Here is a 20,915-nt window from a genome sequence, read left to right as displayed (position 1 = left end):
CTGTTTTGAATTTAATCTCGTCTTGACTTCCCCTTTGGGAAGTCGATGTCTTGTACGGCTTGAATGCTCTTAATCCTCTGACCCCCTTCAGCAAATAAACTGCTTCCTTCACTAATTGAATGGCGTGAAGTGGAGGGGGATGGGAGTGGGAAGGGCGGGGAAAGTCAGGGAGGGACAGGGTGTGTGTCTGTAATGGGAGTTGTGAAGTGAGGGGGTGGGGTGTCGGGGGCATGGGTTGTGGTGCTGGGGGGAACATATTAAGTGAGTTCATTCTCTCCCCACGTCATGAATAGCTCTGTGTTGGGTGACAGGTGGCGAACAGCCCAGTGAACTGTGTGTCGGTGCTCAGTTCCTGCAGGATTTTCACAATTCTTACAAACAGCTTCTGCCCCATTGACACTGATTGGAAATGATTAAATTGTTTTTATTAGAGTGAAGCAGTATCAAACTGGTACTCGGACTCACTGCCCAGGACACACTGTTTCTTTAACACTGTTCCTTTAATTGCTCTGCTGACCCTTGTTATTATGTTGCTGGATGAGCTGTGACAGAATGGGGATAGACAGAAGCCTGTGTGTGGGGGTGGTGAGGTGAGGGAGGGAAAGGGGCTGTCTTTTACAGTCTAATCTTCTACCCCACCACCCGCCGACAATGTCACCGTATGAGCACTGCAAAGACCATTGATTAATTTGACTCCTGGGACTAAGTAATCTTTTGGCTCGTAACAGGCTCCTGTTATGATACCTAATACAGTTGAATAGCCCACATCCTCAGTACCGAGCCTTGCACAGGACGAGTGGTGGGATACTGGATGCCACACCTGTGAGATTGGGGTCTATGTGGAAGTCATGTCAATCAGTGTCTGAGTGAGTGTCAATTACTGCTGCCTGAGAGAAAGAGGCAGCTGCTTGCCTCAGTTACTGCCCCTCCCCCATCTTCCTGGCTGAGATATAGCTGTGGGCAGAGGGAGTGTGAACAAGGGGAGGAGGGTCCTTGGGCAATGCCTGAATGACTGGGCGGGTCGTCTTCAGTCTCCCCCAGTGGAGTGTAATGTTAAAGGAGAGATCTGTGACTTCAAGTAAAGACTATATCCTAGGGATTGAACTGGCGATTATGGATTGTGAATGTTCCTGTATCTCTCTAATGGAACTGGACATGTCCTTGCAATCTTTTATTCAGTTCTGTGACTGAAACTAAATATAGGGAGCTGTAAAATGTGGTGTGACACACTGTCAGGGTAATCGCTGTGTGGTTGATCAGACACTGACCCATTTCCAAATAGATAACGTTTTGCAGGTGGCAATCTGCTGAAAGCCAGCAAATTATCCACAGCCAGGAGTGATGTGCACCGTGTTCGATTGAAGAGAGAGGGAGTGGTATTTTGTGATTGAAAGGGCCATGACAGGTGAAGCTAATGTTTTGGAGCAATAATGTAGATTGTAAAATGTAATCTAAAAGAGTCCCTAATAAATCCAATCAGAAATCCATGACAAACTTCTTTACCCAGAGAGTGGTGAGAATGTGGAACTTGCTACCACAGGGAGCGGTTGAGGTGAATAATATGGCTACGTTGAAGGGGAAGCTGGATAAACACATGAGGGAGAAATCGAGGAATAGGGTGATAGGATGAGATAAAGAGGGATGGGGAGGATCGTGGGGCAGAAACCCCTGCACAAACCAGATGGGCCAAATGGCCTGTTTCTCTGCTGTAAATGCTGTAAATCTGTGATGGTGAAACCTGGGTATTGTGTTCCTTAATCTAGAGATAAATGATGTTGAATTTTCTTTTATTATTCCTTGCACTCTACAAAATAATAGTGCGAGTCCAGTGAGTCTGAGTCTTGTTGTTCATTCAGCTGTGTGGCTACAATGAAAGGATCAGCAGGCTTTCCCCATTCACAGCCAGTGTGTGTGTCTCTCTGCGGACCCCACACCCTCCCTCCCTCCCTCTCTCTCTCTCTCTCGGATGATAGTCAATCCACAGTCAGGCAGGCCCATTCAACCTCTCTCCCCACAGCTGCCAGCCCCAGATCCTGTAAGAGGAGCAGCAAGTTGCTGGATCCCAGAACGCTAGCCAGCTGCTCGGGAGCACTGCTCGAGGGCAGCTCCTTTTACACTGGTGTGGTGTGTCAGGCTCTTTGTATGTGTGGAGGAAATTATAACTGCTAGGAGGTGTGGATTTCTCTACTCTCTGTGTTTAATACAATAATCTAAATGCTGTGTTTTTAATTGAAACCATTTTGTGTCCTGAGAGAAACAATCAGCTTTCACTGACGTAGCAATGGAGCCCCTGATGGTGGCTGCATTTCTCTGGCTTTATTCCAAGCCTGCATCTCCAGCCCAGTGAAGTCTAATTTCCATCCAGTGAGAAGGGGAGGAGCTGCCTATGGTACTTTTCACTAACAATCTGAGTATCTGTTGACTGGCTGGACACAGGTGACCAAGACTTATTGTGGTTCTGCATAAATCTTTCTCAAATTGAGTGTCTTCACCATTTTACCCTCCCCCATCTCAGCAGGCAAACAAAGAGCCTGCATTCTACAGCATCACAAAGTGCTTTACATTCATAGAAGCAGTTTGACTGCAGTCACTGTTGTAATGTTGCAAACACAGAAGTCAATTTGTGCACAGCAAGCTCCCGCAAACAGCAATGTGATAATGACCAGATAACTTTTTTGGGTAATGTTGATTGAGGGGTATATATTGGCCCCAGGACACTGGGGAAGAACTTCCCCCGATCATCTTTCAATAGTGGACATGAGATCTTCTATATTCACCTCTGAGGACAACCAGGACTTGTTTTAACATCTCATCCAAAAGACAGTACCTCGGACAGTGCGATGCTCCCTCAGTACTGACCCTCTGGCAGTGTGACGCTCCCTCAGTACTGACCCTCTGGCAGTGCGACGCTCCCTCAGTACTGACCCTCTGGCAGTGTGATGCTCCCTCACTACTGACTCTCTGGCAGTCCATCACTCCCTCACTACTGACTCTCTGGCAGTGTGGCACTCCTTCACTACTGACTCTCTGGCAGTGTGGTGCTCCCTCAGTACTGGCCCTCTGACAGAGCAGCATGTTCGTAATAGGCTGTTGATGGATGTTAAATACCCAGGTAATAAGGTGAGCAGGCGTTGGGTATTGATTAGTTAGTTATACTCACTGTGTATATAAAGAAGAGTTAGGCAGCACTGGGGAGATTGTGTTAGAGTGGAGAAGTAAGCTTTGTGGCAAGCAACAAACAGCCTCTACCAAAGCCAGGTTTGGGAGTTAGCTCTGATGTGCCATTCCCTCAGTAGTGCCACTCCCAACAGTGTGGCGCCCCCTCAGTACTGACCTTCCGACAATGCGGCGTTCCCTCAGTATTGTCCCTCCGACAGTGCAGCACTCCCTCAGTACTGATCCTTCGACATTGCATCACTCCCTTAGTACTGGCCCTCCGACAGCGCAGTGCTCCCTCATGACTGACACTCCAAAGTGTAGTGCTCCCCAAGTGCTGACCCTCAGACAGTATAGTGCTTCCTCATTACTGACCAACTGACAGTGCAGCCCTCCCTTACCACTGCCCCTCAAACAATGCAGTTCTCCCTCAGTACTGACCTTCTAACAATGCAGCTTTTCCTCAGTAATGACCCTCCAAAAATGCAGGGTTCCCTCAGCACTGATACTCTAACAGCGCAGAACTCCTCCAGTACTGACCCTCTGACAGTGTAGCAGTCCATCACTGCTGACCATCTGGCAGTGCAACACTCCCTCTAAGTATTGATAGTGTGGCACTCCTTCTTCACAATTATGGGGGTGTTAGTCAGGATAATGGACTGAGCAATGATGTATCTTGAGGAATGAAACCAGACGGACCACCTGGCATCAGCTTAGGCAGCAGAAATGACAGCGGCAATCTCAGCCCTGTCGATCCTGCAAAGTCCTCAGCACTAACATCTGGGGGCTAGTACCAAAATTAGGAGAGCTGTCTCACAGACTAGTCAAGCAACAGCTTGACATAGTCATCTTCACGGAATCATACTTTACTGAAAATGTCCCAGTCACCACCATCACCATCCCTGGGCAAGCTCTACGAGCAGGGCAGACCCAGCAGAGATGGCAACACAGTGGTGTACAGTCAGGAGGGAGTTCACAGAATCACAAAATTGTTACGATGTAGAAGGACACCATTCAGCCCATCGTGTCTGCATAGGTTCTCTGAGCATTTCAACTTAGTGCCAATCTTTTGCCTTTTCCCCGTAACCCTGCAGCATTAGGAGTTGCCCTGGGTGTCCTCAACATTGACTTTGGACCCCATGAAGTCTCATGGCATCAGATCAAACATGGGCAAGGAAATCTCCTGTTGATTACCACGTACCACCCTCCGTCAGCTGATGAATTAGTGCTCCTCCGTGTTGAACATTACTTGGAGGAAGCACTGAGGGTTCCAAGGGCACAGAATGTACTCTGGGTGGGGGACTTCAAAGTCCATCACCAAGAGTGGCTTGGTAGCACCACGACTGACTGAGCTGCTTGCTGCCGACGCATCTGCCCACCACAGTATCGGTAGGAGTGACCACTGCACAGTCCTTGTGGAGACGAATTCCTGCCTTCAAATTGAGGATACCCTCCATCGTGTTGTGTGGCACTACCACCGTGCTAAAAGGGTTGGATTTCGAACAGCTTTAGCAACTCAAGGCTGGGCACCCATGAGGTACTGTGGACCATCAACAGCAGCAGAATTGTACGCAACCACAATCTGTAACCTCATGACCCAGCATATCCCCCACTCTACATTACCATCAAGCCAAGGGATCAACCCTGGTTCAATGAAGAGTGCAGGTTGGCATGTCAGGAGCAGCACCAGGCATACCTGAAAATGAGGTGTCAACCTGGTGAAGCTACAACATAGGATTACTTGTGTGCCAAACAACATAAGCAGAGAGTGATAGAAGGAGCTAAGGGATTCCACAACCAATGGATGAAATCTAAGCTCTGCAGTCCTGCCACATCCAGTTGTGAATGGTGGTGGACAATTAAACAACTCACTGGAGGAAGAGGCTCCCAAATATCTCCATCCTCAATGATGGAGGAGCCCAGCACATCAGTGCAAAAGATAAGGCTGAAGTATTCGCAATAATCTTCAGCCAGAAGTGCCGAGTGGGTGATCCATCTCGGCCTTCTCCGGAGGTCCCCAACAGCACAGATGCCAGTCTTCAGTCAATTCGATTCACTCTGTGATATCAACAAATGGCAGAAGGCGCTGGATAGTGCAAAAGTTATGGGCCTGACAACATTCCAGCAATAGTACTGAAGACCTGTGCTCCAGAACTTTCCGCGCCCCTAGCCAAGCTGTTCCTGTACACAAAAAGCTGGAGAAATCCAACCCAGCCACTTACCACCCCATCAATCTACTCTTGATCATCAGTAAAGTAATGGAAGAGATCATAACAGTGCTATCAAGCGGCGCTTGCTTAGCAATTACCTGCTCACTGATGCTCAGTTTGAGTTCCGCCAGGGTCAGTCAGCTCTTGACCTCATTATACCCTTGGTTCAAACATGGACAAGAGAGCTGAACTCCAGAGGTGAAGTCAGAGTGACTGCCCTTGACATCAAGGCAGCATTTGACTGTGTGGCATCAAGGAGCCCTAGCAAAACTGGAGTCAATAGGAATCGGGGGAAAACTCTCCACTGGTTGAAATCGTACCTTGCACAAGAGAAGATGGTTGTGGTTTGTAGAGGTCAGTCATCTCAGCTTAAGGACATCACTGCAGGAGTTCCTCAGGGTCGTGTCCTTGGCCCAACCACCTTCATCAGCTGCTTCATCAATTACCTTCCTTTCATCATAAGGTCAGAAGTGGGGATGTTCGCACAATGTTCAGCACCATTTGTGCCTCCTCAAATACTGAAGCAGTTCATGTCTAAATGCAGCAAAACCTGGGCAATATCCAGGCTTGGACTGACAAATGGCAAGTAACATTTGTGCCACACAAGTGCCAGGCAATGACCATCTCCAACAAGAGAGAACCGAGCCATTACCCCTTGACATTCAATGGCATTACCATCGTTGAATCCCCCCACTATCAACATCCTGAGTGTTACAAATGACCAGAATTGAATTGGACAAACCATATAAATACTGTGGCTACAAGAGCAGGTCAGAGGCAAGGAATCGTATGATGAGTAACTCACCAAAGCCTGTCCACAATCAACAAGAAACAAGTCAGGAGTCTGATGGAATACTCTCCACTTGCCTGGATGAGGGTAGCTCCAACAACACTCAAGAACCTCTGCACTGTCCAGGGCAAAGCAGCCCACTTGATTGACATCCGTTTGCATAAACATTCACTCCCTCCGACACCAACACACAGTGGCAGCAGTGCGTACCATCTACAAGATGCACTGCAGGAACTCCCCAAGGGTCCTTAGACAGCACCTTCCAAACCCACGACCACTACCATCCAGAAGGACAAGGGCAGCAGATGCAAGGGAACACCACCACCTGGAAGCTTCCCCCCCCCCGCCAAGTCACTCACCATCCTGACTCCACGTTATATCGCCGTTCCTTCACTGTCGTTGGATCACAATCCTCCCTAATAGCTGTGTGTATATACCTTGACTGCATGGACTGGAGCGTTCAAGAAAGCAAGCATTTGACATTTGAAAAATAGCCCATTTGATGCATGAGAAGTTTTTTTATGTATCAATTCCATTCCTTCTCTCTCCCACTGCCAATCTGTGTCTCACATTGGGATACAGCTTTCAGTGGCAATGGTTGCCCTAATATACCTTGAGTTCGTGACTGAGCCAAGATAAGGAGGTAGCTGACCATGAGGGCGTGCCAACCAAACCCTTTCCCACCTTCAGCTGTGTAGGCATATGCACTTCCAGGAGGGGTCACTGGACAGTGATCAGGAGCAGGAACCCTGGCTGATTTTTCTCTCTCTCTGTCTGTCTGTCTGTCTCTCTGTCTGTCTGTCTGTCTGTCTCTCTGTCTGTCTGTCTCTCTGTCTGTCTGTCTCTCTGTCTGTCTGTCTCTCTGTCTGTCTGTCTGTCTGTCTCTCTGTCTCTCTGTCTGTCTGTCTCTCTGTCTCTCTGTCTGTCTCTCTGTCTGTCTCTCTGTCTGTCTCTCTGTCTGTCTCTCTGTCTGTCTCTCTGTCTGTCTGTCTCTCTGTCTGTCTGTCTCTCTGTCTGTCTGTCTCTCTGTCTGTCTCTCTGTCTGTCTGTCTCTCTGTCTGTCTGTCTCTCTGTCTGTCTGTCTCTCTGTCTGTCTGTCTCTCTGTCTGTCTGTCTCTCTGTCTGTCTGTCTCTCTGTCTGTCTGTCTCTCTGTCTGTCTGTCTGACTCGTGGGTCACTGGACACTCAGGAGCAGGAATCCTGGCTGATTTCTCCTCTCTCTCTCTCTAACCCAGGGATCACTGGATACTGTCAGGAGCAGGAATCCTGGAGGATTCCCCGTCGCCCCACCAAGGTGCCACTGAGTATAGCTGTAGCTTTGCAAGCTCCCCACTTCTGCTAGGACTGAGATCAGTCACTGGGAAGAGGCTAGGATGAAGTTCCTCCAGCTCTGTATAAAATTCAGTGTGACACAGGGAAGGGCATTTAGCAGTGACCGTTGGGTGCCCTGAAATTATTTTACTTTTCCCTGTCGAACGAAAGCAGTGAGGACCCAGTGCTTATTGACATAAAAAGCTCCAATGTGGATATGGACTGGGCAGACTCGTGTGATGAAGCGTGACTGCAGTCAGTGATGTGAATTGAGTGGGGAACAGGTGCAGGATGTCGGGCTGCGGTCTATTGGGTGTTTGCCCAAGAGGTGCCCAATCCACCAGAAACCCGTGTGAGAAGAGCATGAAAAGATTCCCTGCTCTGCCATGTGTAGCTTTGCCCAACGCCCAAAAAATATGCCACCCTGCCCCCCCCCCCCAGAAACTCCCTGCCCCCCCCCAGAAACTCCCTGCCCCCCCCCCCAGAAACTCCCTGCCCCCCCCCCAGAAACTCCCTGCCCCCCCCCAGAAACTCCCTGCCCCCCCCCAGAAACTCCCTGCCCCCCCCCAGAAACTCCCTGCCCCCCCCCCAGAAACTCCCTGCCCCCCCCCCCAGAAACTCCCTGCCCCCCCCCAGAAACTCCCTGCCCCCCCCAGAAACTCCCTGCGCCCCCCCAGAAACTCCCTGCGCCCCCCCAGAAACTCCCTGCGCCCCCCCAGAAACTCCCTGCGCCCCCCCAGAAACTCCCTGCCCCCCCCAGAAACTCCCTGCCCCCCCCAGAAACTCCCTGCCCCCCCCCAGAAACTCCCTGCCCCCCCCCCCCAGAAACTCCCTGCCCCCTCCCCAGAAACTCCCTGCCCCCTCCCCAGAAACTCCCTGCCCCCCCCAGAAACTCCCTGCCCCCCCCCGAAACTCCCTGCCCCCCCCCCGAAACTCCCTGCCACCCCCAGAAACTCCCTGCCCCCCCCCAGAAACTCCCTGCCCCCCCCAGAAACTCCCTGCCCCCCCCAGAAACTCCCTGCCCCCCCCAGAAACTCCCTGCCCCCCCCAGAAACTCCCTGCCCCCCCCCCCAGAAACTCCCTGCCCCCCCCCCCAGAAACTCCCTGCCCCCTCCCCAGAAACTCCCTGCCCCCTCCCCAGAAACTCCCTGCCCCCCCCGAAACTCCCTGCCCCCCCCCCCCAGAAACTCCCTGCCCCCCCCAGAAACTCCCTGCCCCCCCCCCAGAAACTCCCTGCCCCCCCCCAGAAACTCCCTGCCCCCCCCCAGAAACTCCTGCCCCCCCCGAAACTCCCTGCCCCCCCCCCCGAAACTCCCTGCCCCCCCCCCCCCCAGAAACTCCCTGCCCCCCCCCCCCCAGAAACTCCCTGCGCGCCCCCCCCCACCGCCAGAAACTCCCTGCCCCCCCTCCCCCCGCCCCCCCCCCCAGAAACCCCCTTGCCTTCCGGAAACAAGTTAGTCATAAGTTATCGAGGGTAGCTGCACTGTGGATTTTAAGCCACAATCAGATCAGCCATGATCTTATTGAATGGCAGAGCAGGCAAAATAGAACATCAGGGATAGCTGGAAGCTTAAACAGTTTCAAATCCATCACATTTCTACCTCTCCAACTCTGAAGAAGAGTCATATGGACTCAAAACGTTAACTGTTTCCTCTCCACAGTTGTTGCCAGACCTGCTGACCCTTCCAGCATTTTCAGTTTTTATTGTGAGAGATTCAATTTGAAGCACACTAAGTTTCTAAAAAATGTTTTGTTTGTTTCTCTTTTCTATTAAGAGAAACTCCAGCATTTTCTGTTTTTACTTCAGATTCCCAGCATCTGCAGTATTTTGCTTTTATTATATTGGCATCAAGGAGCAAGTTAGAATGGCTTACTCCTAATCCTAATTCATATATTCGTATGTTTGTAAAGCACCTTGCCCCCCACTCCCTATAAAAAAATCACCTTGCCCCACCGCCCCCCCAATAACAATGCCTCACCCAAGTGACCCTGAGGGCAATTATAGCCACTAAACTGCTGCAGCAGTAGAGACAAGCTGATTACTCCCAGACCAGGAGCAGGACTTTGGATCTTGAACCCTGCCTGACTCAGTGCCTTATGGGACAATGTCTTGATAAACTCATTATATCACTTTGTTTATGGCGTACCTGCTCCCTAGGAAGCCATTTAATTTGCCTCCTATTCAGTGCTTTCTGTGACTATTCCCTTTGAATTCCTCTATAATTGGTTTCACCCAAAATTAATTCCTGGATGAGACCTCTCTCCTCTAAATTGCAGTGTTTGGAACAATGGATCCTTCAATGCTGGTGTCAAAATCCTCTTGCAACACACAGTGCGGCAGCTGTTGGGATTAGCCCAGACCCTCCCCACTCCTGGATCCCCATGAGCAATAATAATATGACCCAGAGAAGAAGCCCACCCTCCCTGGCCCAAAGCCCTTGTGAGTTGTGTGGCTTTGCATGGTGTTCACACACACTTTTGTAGCAATCGTGCCATTGAATTTACAGTAAGTGTATTTTTTGAGTCACTCTTTGCCCAGAGAATTGGTTATCCTGCGGACAACAACAACTGCAACAATTTGCATTTATGTAGCACCTTTAACAGTGAAACATCCCAAGATGCTTCACAGTAGCGTTGCACAATATTTGATACCGAGCCACATAGAGATATTAGGATAGGTGACCAAAAGATTAGGCTTTAAGGGATGAGGAGTAAAGTGAGGTGGAGAGTTGGAGAGGTTTCAGGGGTGAATTCCAGAGCTTAGGGTCCAGGCAGCTGAAGGGATGGCTGCTAGTGGTAGAGCGATTCAAATCGGGGATGTATAAGAGGCAGAATTAGAGGAGCATTGAGATCTCAAGGGTTGTGGGGCTGCAGGAGGTTTTTTTATCCTTTTCACGGGATGTGGGCATCACTGGCTAAGGCCAGCATTTACTGCCCATCCCTAATTTCCCTTGAGAAGGTTACAGATCAGGAGGGGCAAGGCCATGAAGGAATTTGAAAACAACAATGAGAATTTTAAAACTGAGGTCTTGCTGGGCTAGGGGCCAGTCTATGAAGAGAGGCAGGGTGGGTTGAGCACGTAGAACAAAATAAAACATCAGGGATAGCTGGAAGCTTAAACAGTATAAAATCCATCACATTTCTACCTCTGCAACTCTGAAGAAGAGTCATACGGACTCAAAACGTTAACTGTTTCCTCTCCACAGTTGTTGCCAGATCTGCTGAGCCTTTCCAGCATTTTCAGTTTTTATTGTCAGAGATTCAATTTGAAATACATAAAGTTTCTAAAAAAATGTTTTATTTGTTTCTCTTTTCTATTAAGAGAAATTCCAGCATTTTCTGTTTTTATTTCAGATTTCCAGCATCTGCAGTATTTTTTTTATTATATAGGAATCAAGTTAGTTCTCACGTACCAAGAGAATGCAGAATAAAGTAAACCTGATACAGTGGAAACAACGATGGGGTTGCAGTTAAGTTGCTGTCTGTGGGCTCTGATGTGTCCTGTAAGTGCTTATCCCCCAAACCCCCCCACTGGGTTCCTCATTCTCATTCTGCCGTCCTTTCCTGCAGCGTTTTCTCCCTCTAGCCCAGCTGTGTTCTCTTCGCCCTCTCAATGGTAAATCTGTGGCAACTCCTGATTGAATTTTGCCTAACTTTCCCATTTATTTTCTCTAGCCTTATAAATTGACTCTCCCCTTGACTCAGAATCCTGAGTGACAGGACAACGTGTAAGCTAGGAAAAGGGATTATGAAAATAAACTTACAAGGGATATCAAAATTAACACAGAGTGTTTTGGCCAGGAGCATTGTGGGTGCCTTGAAAACTGCTCAAGGTGCTATTGTCGATTAAAAATAAGAAAATGGGAACATGTTCAATAATTTGCACCAGTATTTACGCTCATGTCCTTCAGGGAAGGAAATCTCCTGCCTTTACCAGGTCTGGCCTACATGTGACTCCAGACCCACAGAAATATGGTTGACTCTTAAATGCCCTCTGAAATGGCCGAGCAAGCCACTCAGTTGTATCAAACTACCTAAAAGTCTAAAAAAAAAGTGAAACCAGACGGACCACCCGGTACCAGAAATGACAACGGCAAACTCAGCCCTGCCGACCCTGCAAGGTCCTCCTTACGAACATCTGGGTGCTTGTGCCAAAATTGGGAGAGTTGTCTCACAGACCAGTCAAGCAACAGCCTGACATAGTCATCCTCATGGAATCATATCTTACAGATAATGTCCCATCCCTGGGTATGTCCTGTCCCACCAGCAGGACAGGTCCAGCAGAGGTGGCAGCACAGTGGTATACAGTCAGGCGGGAGTTGCACTGGAAGCCCTCAACATTGACTCCGGACCTCACGAAATTTTATAGCATCAAGTCAAACATGGGTAACGTGCAATGGTTACCACCTACTGCACCCACCTTGGCTGTGAATCAGTGCTCCTCCATGTTGAACACCACTTGGAGGAAGCACTGAGGGCAGCAAGGGCGCAGAATGTACTCTGGGTGGGGAACTTCAATATCCATCGCCAAGAGTGGCTCAGCCTCACTGCTAATGACCGAGCTGTCTGAGCCCTAAAGGACGTAGCTGTTAGACTGGGGCTGAACAGGTAGTGAGAGAACCAACAAGAGGGAAAAACATACTTGATCTCATCCTCAGCAACCTGCCTGCCACAGGTGCATCTGTCCATGACAGTATCAGGAGGAGTGGCCATCGCACAGTCCTTGAGCAGATGAAGTCCCATTTACACATTGAGGATACCCTCCATCATGCTGTGTGGCACTACCGCCATGCTAAATGGGATACATTTCAAACAGATCTAGCAACTCAGGACTGGGCATCCATGAGGTGCTGTGGGCCATCAGCAGCAGTAGAATTGTACTCAACCACACCCTGTAACCTCATGGCCCGGCATATCCCCCACTCTACCATTACCATCAAGATGGGGGATCAACCCTGGCTCAGTGAAGAGTGCAGGAGAGCATGCCAGGAGGTATCAACATGGTGAAGCTATAACACAGGACTACTTGCGTCCCAAACAGCATTAGCAGCAAGTGATTGACAGATCTAAGCGATCCCACAAGCAAAGGATCAGATCTAAGCTCTGCAGCCCTGCCACATCCAGTCGTGAATGGTGATGGACAATTAAACAACCCACTGGAGGAGGAGCCCCACAAATATCCCCACCCTCAATGTTGGGGGCGCCCAGCACATTCGTTCAAAAGATAAGGCTGAAGCAGTTGCTGCAATTATCAGCCAGAAGTGCCAAGTGGATGATCCATCTCGGCCTCCTCCGGAGGTCCCCAGCATCACAGATGCCATTCTTCCGCCAATTCGATTCAGTCTACATGATATCAAGAAACAGCTGAAGGCATTGGATGCTGCAAAAGCCATGTGCCTTGACAATATCCCGGCAATTGTACTGAAGACTTGTGCTCCAGAACTTGCCACACTCCTAGCCAAGCTGTTCCAGTACAGCTATAACACTGGCATCCACCTGGCAATGTGGAAAATTGCCCAGGTATGTTCTGTACACACACGGCAGGACAAATCCAGTCCGGCCAATTACTGCCCCATCAGTCTACTCTCGATCATCAGCAAAGTAATGGAAGGGGTCATTGACAGTGCTATGAAGCGGTATTTGCTCAGCAAAACCTGCTCACTGGCGCCCAGTTTGGGTTCCGCCAGGGTCACTCAGCTCCTGACCTCATTACAGCCTTGGTCAAAATGTGGACAAAGCAGCTGAACACCCGAGGTGAAGTGAGAGTGACTGCCCTTGACATCAAGGCAGCATTTGACCGAGTGTGGCATCAAGGAGCCCTAGCAAAACTGGAGGCAAAAGGAATCGGGAAAAACTCCCCACTGGTTGGAGTCATACCTAGCACAACGGAAGATGGTTGTGGTTGTTGGAGGTCAGTCATCTCGGCTCCATAACATCACTGCAGGAGTTCCTCAGGATTGTGTCCTCAGCCCAACCATTTTCAGCTGCTTCATCAATGACTTTCCCTCTATCATCAGGTCAAAAGTGGGGATGTTCACTAATGATTGCACAGTGTGCAGCACTGTTCATAACTCCGCAAACACTGAAGCAGTCTGTGACCATATGCAGCAAGACTGAACAATATTCAGGCTTGGGCTTATAAGTGGCAAGTAACATTTGCGCCAGGGAATAACCATCTCTAACAGGAGAGTATCTAACCGTCGCCCCTTGACATTCTATGGCATTACCATCGCTGAATCCCCCACTATCAACATTCTGGGACTTACCATTGACCAGAAACTAAACTGGACTAGCCACATAAATACTGTGGTTATAAGAACAGGTCAGAATCTAGGAATTGTGCAGCGAGTAACTCACCTCCTGACTCCCCAAAGCCTGTCCACCATCTACATGGCACAAGTCAGGACTACGATGGAATACTCTCCACTTGTCTGGATGAGTGCAGCTCCAACAACACTCAAGAAGCTGACCACCATCCAGGATAAAGCAGTCTGCTTGATTGGCACCACATCCACCATCTTTGACATTCATTCCTTCCACCACCAATGCACACTAGCAGCAGTGTGTACCATCTACAAGATGAACTGCAGGAACTCACCAAGGCTCTTTTGACAGCACCTTCCAAACCCACAACCTCCCTCATCTAGAAAGACAAGGATGGCAGATGTATGTACCTGCAAGTTCCCCTCCAAGTCAGTCACCATCCTGTCTTGGAAATATATCGTTGTTCACTGTCACTAGACCAAAATCCTGGAACTCCCTCCCTAACAGCACTGTGGGTGTACCTACACCACATGGACTGCAGCGGTTCAAGAAGGCAGCTCACCACCACCTTCTCAAGGGCAATTAGGGATGGGCAATAAATGCTGACCCAGATGACCACATCCTGTGAATGAATTTTTTAAAAAAATGGAGGGAGAGATCATCATGCCATACATCCCAAGGAAACTAATATTGATGCAGGGATAAGGATTTCACCAAGATTAACCTGAGCAAATTAATAGTAATGAAAAAATAATGGTACTGAAGAGTGACAAATCCCTAGGATCAGATGGTTTTTATCCCAGGGTTTAAAGGAAATAGGTGAGAACATTGCTGATGCACTAACTGTCCAAAGTGTTCTCAATTTGGGAAAACTGTTCCTTTAGATTTTGTGCCTGTCATTCTGCACTTTGAGAGGTGAGAGAGAGAATCCAGGTAATTATAGACCAATTAAACCAAAATATGTTGACTAGAAATGACAAGAGTTTATAATTAAGGATGGAGTGACAACACCTTGAAAATTCTCTCATTATCAGAGAGAATCAGCCTGGATTAGTAAAGGTTAGGCCATGCCTGGCCAACATGAATGAATTTTCTGAAGAGGTGACTAACGTAAAGGACAGGGGAATGTCTATGGATGTTATTTAAATGGACTTCCAGAAGGCTTTTGATTAAACTTCCTCATAACAGACTGTTAGTCGGATTGAAGTTCCTGGAATTGAAGTAAATTATTGATCTGATTAGGAAATTGGCCAAGCAGCAGCAGACAGAGAGTAGGGATAATGGGCAGGTACTCTCATTGGCAGAATTTGATGAGTGTGACCTACAAGGATCTGTGTTGGAGCCCCAGTGATTCACCATATTTATAACGACTTAGATGGGATAGAAAGCTATATATCCAAATTTACTGATGACACAAAGATAGGCAGCATTGCAAACAGTATAGATAGAAATGTAACTTACAAGGAGATTTTGATAGTTTAAGTGAATGGGCAAAACTGGCAAATGGATTTCAGTGTAAACAGATGTGAGGTCGTCCACTTTGCACCTCAAAAGGACAGAACAGGATACCTTGTAAATGGTGAAAAGCTAGAAACTGGAGATCCGAAGGGATTTAGGAGTCCATTTATATAGATTATTAAAATTTCATGAGTAACTATAGAAAATAACTAAGAATGCTGGCTTTTATACCTGGAAGACTAGAATCCAAGGGGGTGAAGTCCTGCTGCAGCTGCACACAGCCCTGTTAGACCACAGCTGGAATTACTGGGAGCCGTTCTGGGCTCCACACCTCAGTAAGGACATATTGGCCTTGGAGGGAGTACAGCGTAGATTTACCAGAATGAGACCGGGTTAAACTGCGGGGTGAGATTACACAAACTAAAATTGTGTTTCCTGGAATTTAGAACCATAGAAAAGTTGTGGTGCATAAAGAGGCCATTCAGCCCATTGTGTGTGCCAGCCAGAAAAAGATGAAAAAGAAACTAGCCATTCATTTTAATCCCACTTTCCAGCACCTGGTCCGTAGCTTTGCAGGTTACAGCACTTCAGATGCAGATCAAGGTACCTTTTAAATGAGTTGAATGTTTCAGCCTCAACCACCAACTTAGGTCGTGAATTCCAGATGCCCACCACCCTCTGGGTGAAAAAGTTTTTCCTCATGCCCCTTCTAATCTTAGAAGATTAAGTAATACTTTGATCCAAGTTTTCAAGGCATTAAGAGGAACAGCTAGGGTAGATAAACAAAAGCGATTTCTTTTGGTTTGGAACTCGAGGTCCAGGGAACATAGTCAAAAAATTTGAGCCAGACCTTTTTGGATTGAAATTAGGAAACATTTCTACAGAGGGTGGGAGAAAGTTGGAACTCTTATCTTCAGAAGGTAGCTGGTGCTAGATCAATTGTTCATTTGTTAACCAAAGGTATTAAAGGCTATGGGTAAAGATATCTATATAGAATTAGGTTACAGACAGCCACAAGCTTATTGAATGGCAGAACAGGCTAGAGGGGCTGAATGGCCTCCTCCTGTCCCTCTGTTCCAAAGTCTTAACCCTGCCCCCTGCAATTTCCAGGGAGTTTCAGTACCAGAGAGGCTGATCATCCAAAACCACAGTGTCAGTTTCCATTTGTATGCACAATATTCAGCTGTACCTGACCACCACCATCTCCCTCAACCCTTACTGTCTTTAAATTGTCAGGCTGCTTGCCCACTATCCAGTACCTGGTAGAGCAGAAATGTCCTTTATTTAAATATTGGAAGCCCAAAACCATTGGGCCTGATTATTAACTCACTCAAAACCCATTCACTCAGTTAAAATCGGACCCACTGTCTTCAGCTCCTGCTACAAACTCTGTTCCCTCGTCACCAGATCCTTCCCTCTCCCTGACAACTCAGTGAGGCTGAACCAGTCAATGAGTTCTTGATGTCATATTTGATCCTGAGTGAGTTCCCAACTAAATTCCATGGAATAATTAAGTCTATCTATTTCTACTCCATAAATTCACCCCTATCTCAGCAGAACCACTGAAACCTTATTCATGCCTGTATTACCTCCAGTTATTAATTATTCCAGTGCTGTCCTGCTGGCCTCTCACATTCGACCTTTTGTAAACCTGAGGCGTTCAAAACTTTGCTGCTTGTTTCCATACTCTCACCATGTCCTGTTCACCCATTACCCCTCTGCTCACTGGACGTAATATTGAATCCCAGTTAAGCAACACCTCAATTTTAAAATTGCCACCCTGTTTCTCAAATCACTTCATGCATTTGCCCCTTCCCTATCTCCGTAATATTCTCCAGTACCATAATCCTCTGGAATATCTGTGCTCCTCAAATTCTGGCCTCTTGAGCATCTCCAATTTTAATCCCTCCATCATTGGCAGCTGCCTGGGTCCCAAGCTCCAGAGTTCCCTCCCTAAACCTCTCCACCTCTTCCACCTCCTTCAAAATACTCCTGAAAACCTCCCTGTCTGACCAAGCTTTTCATTGATTATATCCCCTTATGAGGCTCAGTGTTGTATTTGAGTTGCTAATGGCTGGCTCGAGGGGGCCAATTGGCCACCTCCTGTTCCTATTTCCTGATGCTAGTGTGAAGCTCCTAGGGATATTTTGCGATGTTAAAGGTGCCATATCAATAGAAGTTGTTAGTCTTTGCTTTTGGAGTTCAGGAAACAGCCTCCTGGTCTGTCTCAGTTTCTTTCGTCATGTAATGTGTAAAACCAGCTCCAGATGTGGTCTCTCGGGGAGTTCAACTGCTCCCCAAGGAGTGGAGCTCTGCTTCCCCATAACTATTCTTAGCCAGACTAGTACTGAAATTGTGTAAGTGATTTACTGTAATAAGTCTTTGTGGTCTCAGTGTCTCTGGGGAGAGTCTCATGCCTGCTCTCACATTGGAGTGGAGAAGGGGAGGGGGTGTTTCAGAATCACTTGGCCTTTTGTGTACTTCAAGTGGAAATGAGAAAACAGAAAATGATTTAAATGATAGTTTAATCTGGTTAGTTACAAACATTTCAGTTTATTTTATGGCATGAGCTAGATTACCTGCTGTGTTGGACAGAATGATCTGGGATGTTTCACTTGCACAGATCAGTGCAAAAGATAAGGCTGAAGCACTTGCTGCAATCTTCAACCAGAAGTGGCCGGAGGTCCCCAGCATCACAGATGCTAGCCTTCAGCCAATTCGATTCATTCCACTATTAAGAAATGATTGAAGGCACTGAATGCTGCAAAGGCTATGGCCCTGACAATATTCCGGCTGAAGACTTGTGCTCCAGAACTTTCCACGCCCCTAACCAAGCTGTTCCAATACAGCTGCAACACTGGCATCTACCGGGCTATGTGGAAAATTGCCCAGGTACGTCCTGTCCACAAAAAGCAGGAGAAATCAAACCCGACCAATTACTGCCCCATCAGTCTACTCTCGATCATCAGTAAAGTAATGGAAGGGGTCATCCACAGTACTATCAAGCAGCACTTGCTTAGCAATAACCTACTCACTGATGCTCAGTTTGGGTTCCACCAGGGCCACTCAGCTCCAAACCTCATTACAGCCTTGGTGTCATGAAGCTATTAATGTATATAATATTTCGGAAAATATTTTTCTTTTAAACTAGAAGTTAGTCTATGCGTATTGTATTAATTGGATTGAAGCCTGCTAGTCTGGGTGCTTTGATATGTACTAATTTTGACATGTAAGAGAGAGAGCGTGCATTTGCATTTTTTGGAATAGAGCATTCAAGAAGTGAGATGAAAACTTGACGCCTCTCTAGCAGCTACCAAGCCATATGTTTATATTACTAATAAAATTGGTACAATGAAAGGGGTTTCATTGTTAAAAGGTGTTCAGAGAAGCTGGTGAGACAATGAAAATTTGAATTCAACCAGTGGTGGTAGTTATAACTTCAGTAGTTTTCGGGCATGCAGGCAGAGACAATGTAAGATCAAAAGGCAGCTGCAAGCCTCCAACTGGCTCCACAGTGAAAGGAGCCTCATTTTGAATTCGTAAGGCAAAAATGCTTTGTCTGGTGCGTGGTTAAGTCTATAGAGTGCTGTTGCCTTAATGGAGATTAGTTTGGGAATTTGTTAAAAATTATGATAGTAGTAATTTGTAGCCATGCGTACCTGTGTAAATTAATAAAATGTTCCCTTTAATTTAATGTAAAACCTGGCGAACTGATGGTCTGATTCCTGAATTTAGAGTCGTATCTCAAACATAGCACTTAAAATTATTGGTTATGACAGTTGTTTAAAGTTTTAAAAAAACTCCGCTTTACCAACCGCATGGGTCATAACACTTGGTCCAAACATCGGCGAAAGAACTGAACTCCCGAGGTGAGATGAGAGTGACTGCCCTTGACATCAAGGCAGCATTTGATCGAGTGTGGCATCAAGGGGCCCTAGCAAAACTGAAGTCAATGGGAATCGTGGAAAACTCTCCACTTGTTGGAGTCATACCTAGCACAACAAAGGAAGATGGTTGTGGGTGTTGGAGGTCAGTCATCTCAGCTCCAGGACACTGCAGGAGTTCCTCAGGGTAGTGTCCTTGGCCCAATCATCTTCAACTGCTTCATCGATTACCTTCCTTCCATCATAAGGCCAGAAGTGGGGATGTTCACTGATGATTGCGCAATGTTCAGCACCATTCGCGACTCCTCAGATACTGAAGCAGTCCATGTCCAAATGCAGCAAGAACTGGACAATATCCAGGCTTGGCTGACATGTGGCAAGTAACATCTCCAACAAGAGAGAATCTAGCCATCGCTCCTTCACATTCAATGGCATTACCATTGCTGAATCACCACTACCAACGACCTGGGGGTTACCATCGACCAGAAACTGAACTGGGCTAGCCATATAAATACTGTGGCTACAAGAGCAGGTCAGAGGCTAGAAATTCTGTGTTGTGCAACTCACTCCCTGACTTCCCATCTACGAGGTACAAGTCAAGAGTGTGATGGAATACTCTCCACTTGCCTGGATGAGTGCAGCTCCAACAACACTCGAAGCTTGACATCATCCAGGACAAAACAGCCCACTTGATTGGCATCCCATCCACCATCTTCAACATTCACTCCCTCCACCACTGACGACCAGTGGCAGCAGTGTGTTCCGTCTTCAAGATGCACAGCGGCAACTCACTAAGGCTCCTTAGACAGCACCTTCTAAATCCACGACCAATATCATCTACAAGGACAAAGGCAGCAGATAGATGGGAACACCATCACCTGTAAGTTCCCCCCAAGCCACTCACCATTCTGACTTGGCAATATATTGCCGTTCCTTAACTTTCGCTGGGTCAAAATCCTGGACCTCCCTCCCTAACCTGGTACTCCCTCCCTAACAGCACTGTGGGTGTACCAATACCACATGGACTGCAGCGGTTCAAAAAGGCAGCTTACCACCACCTTTTCAAGGGGAATTAGGAATGGGCAATAAATGCTGGCTTCGCCGATGACACCCACATCCCATGACTGCATAAAAAAAATAAGCCTGGCACTCTTGGATTACTAGCCTAGTGACTTTATCACTTTGCCACCCCTGTATTGATATGTATAAATGACTTGCATGTTAAAATACAGAGTAATGTTTCAAAGTTTGTTAAAGTGATGCCAAAATTGGAAGTAAGGCAAACAGTGAGGATGATGCCAGTAAACTGCAATAGGACATAGGCTAGCAGAATGGGCAGACAAGTGGCAGATGTAATTTAGTAATGAGAAGTGTGAGGTGATAAATTTTGGCAGAAGTGATAGGGCAAGGCAATATAGACTAAATGACACAGTTCTAAAGAGTGTGCAGGGACTGTGTTACGACCACGATGTGGGAAATCTGTAATGCGTCAAGTGTCCCGGACAACTCCATCTGCAGGAAGTGTACCCAATTGCAGCTCCTCACAGACCACATGGATTGGTTGGAGCAGCAGTTGGATGCACTTAGGAGCCTTCAGGTGGCGGAAAGTGTCATTAACGAGTTTTGGAGGTACAGACAGATAGATGGGTGACCGCTAGAAGGGGCAGGCAGTCTGTGCAGAAATCCCCTGTGGCTGTCCCCCTCTTTAACAGGTATACCATTTTGGATACTGTTGGGGGGGATGGCCTATCAGGGGAAAACAACAGCAGTAGTCAGAGCAATGGCACCACGGCTGTCTCTGTTGTTCAGCAGGGGGGGTCAAAGCATAGAAGAGCAATTGTC

At 47.6% G+C, this 20,915-nt stretch overlaps 1 protein-coding gene across 1 annotated transcript in view; it reads left to right on the top strand.

Annotated features, from left to right (window-relative positions):
• The window catches only part of vav2 (vav 2 guanine nucleotide exchange factor), a 204,361-nt gene that overhangs the window by 42,302 nt on the left and 141,144 nt on the right, over positions 1 to 20,915 (top strand). The gene's annotated exons all lie outside the window — the stretch shown is intronic.

This window comes from Carcharodon carcharias, chromosome 8 (genome assembly GCF_017639515.1).
Source record: "Carcharodon carcharias isolate sCarCar2 chromosome 8, sCarCar2.pri, whole genome shotgun sequence".
Classification (NCBI taxonomy): domain Eukaryota; kingdom Metazoa; phylum Chordata; class Chondrichthyes; order Lamniformes; family Lamnidae; genus Carcharodon; species Carcharodon carcharias.
This window is presented reverse-complemented; position numbering and strand designations above follow the sequence as displayed.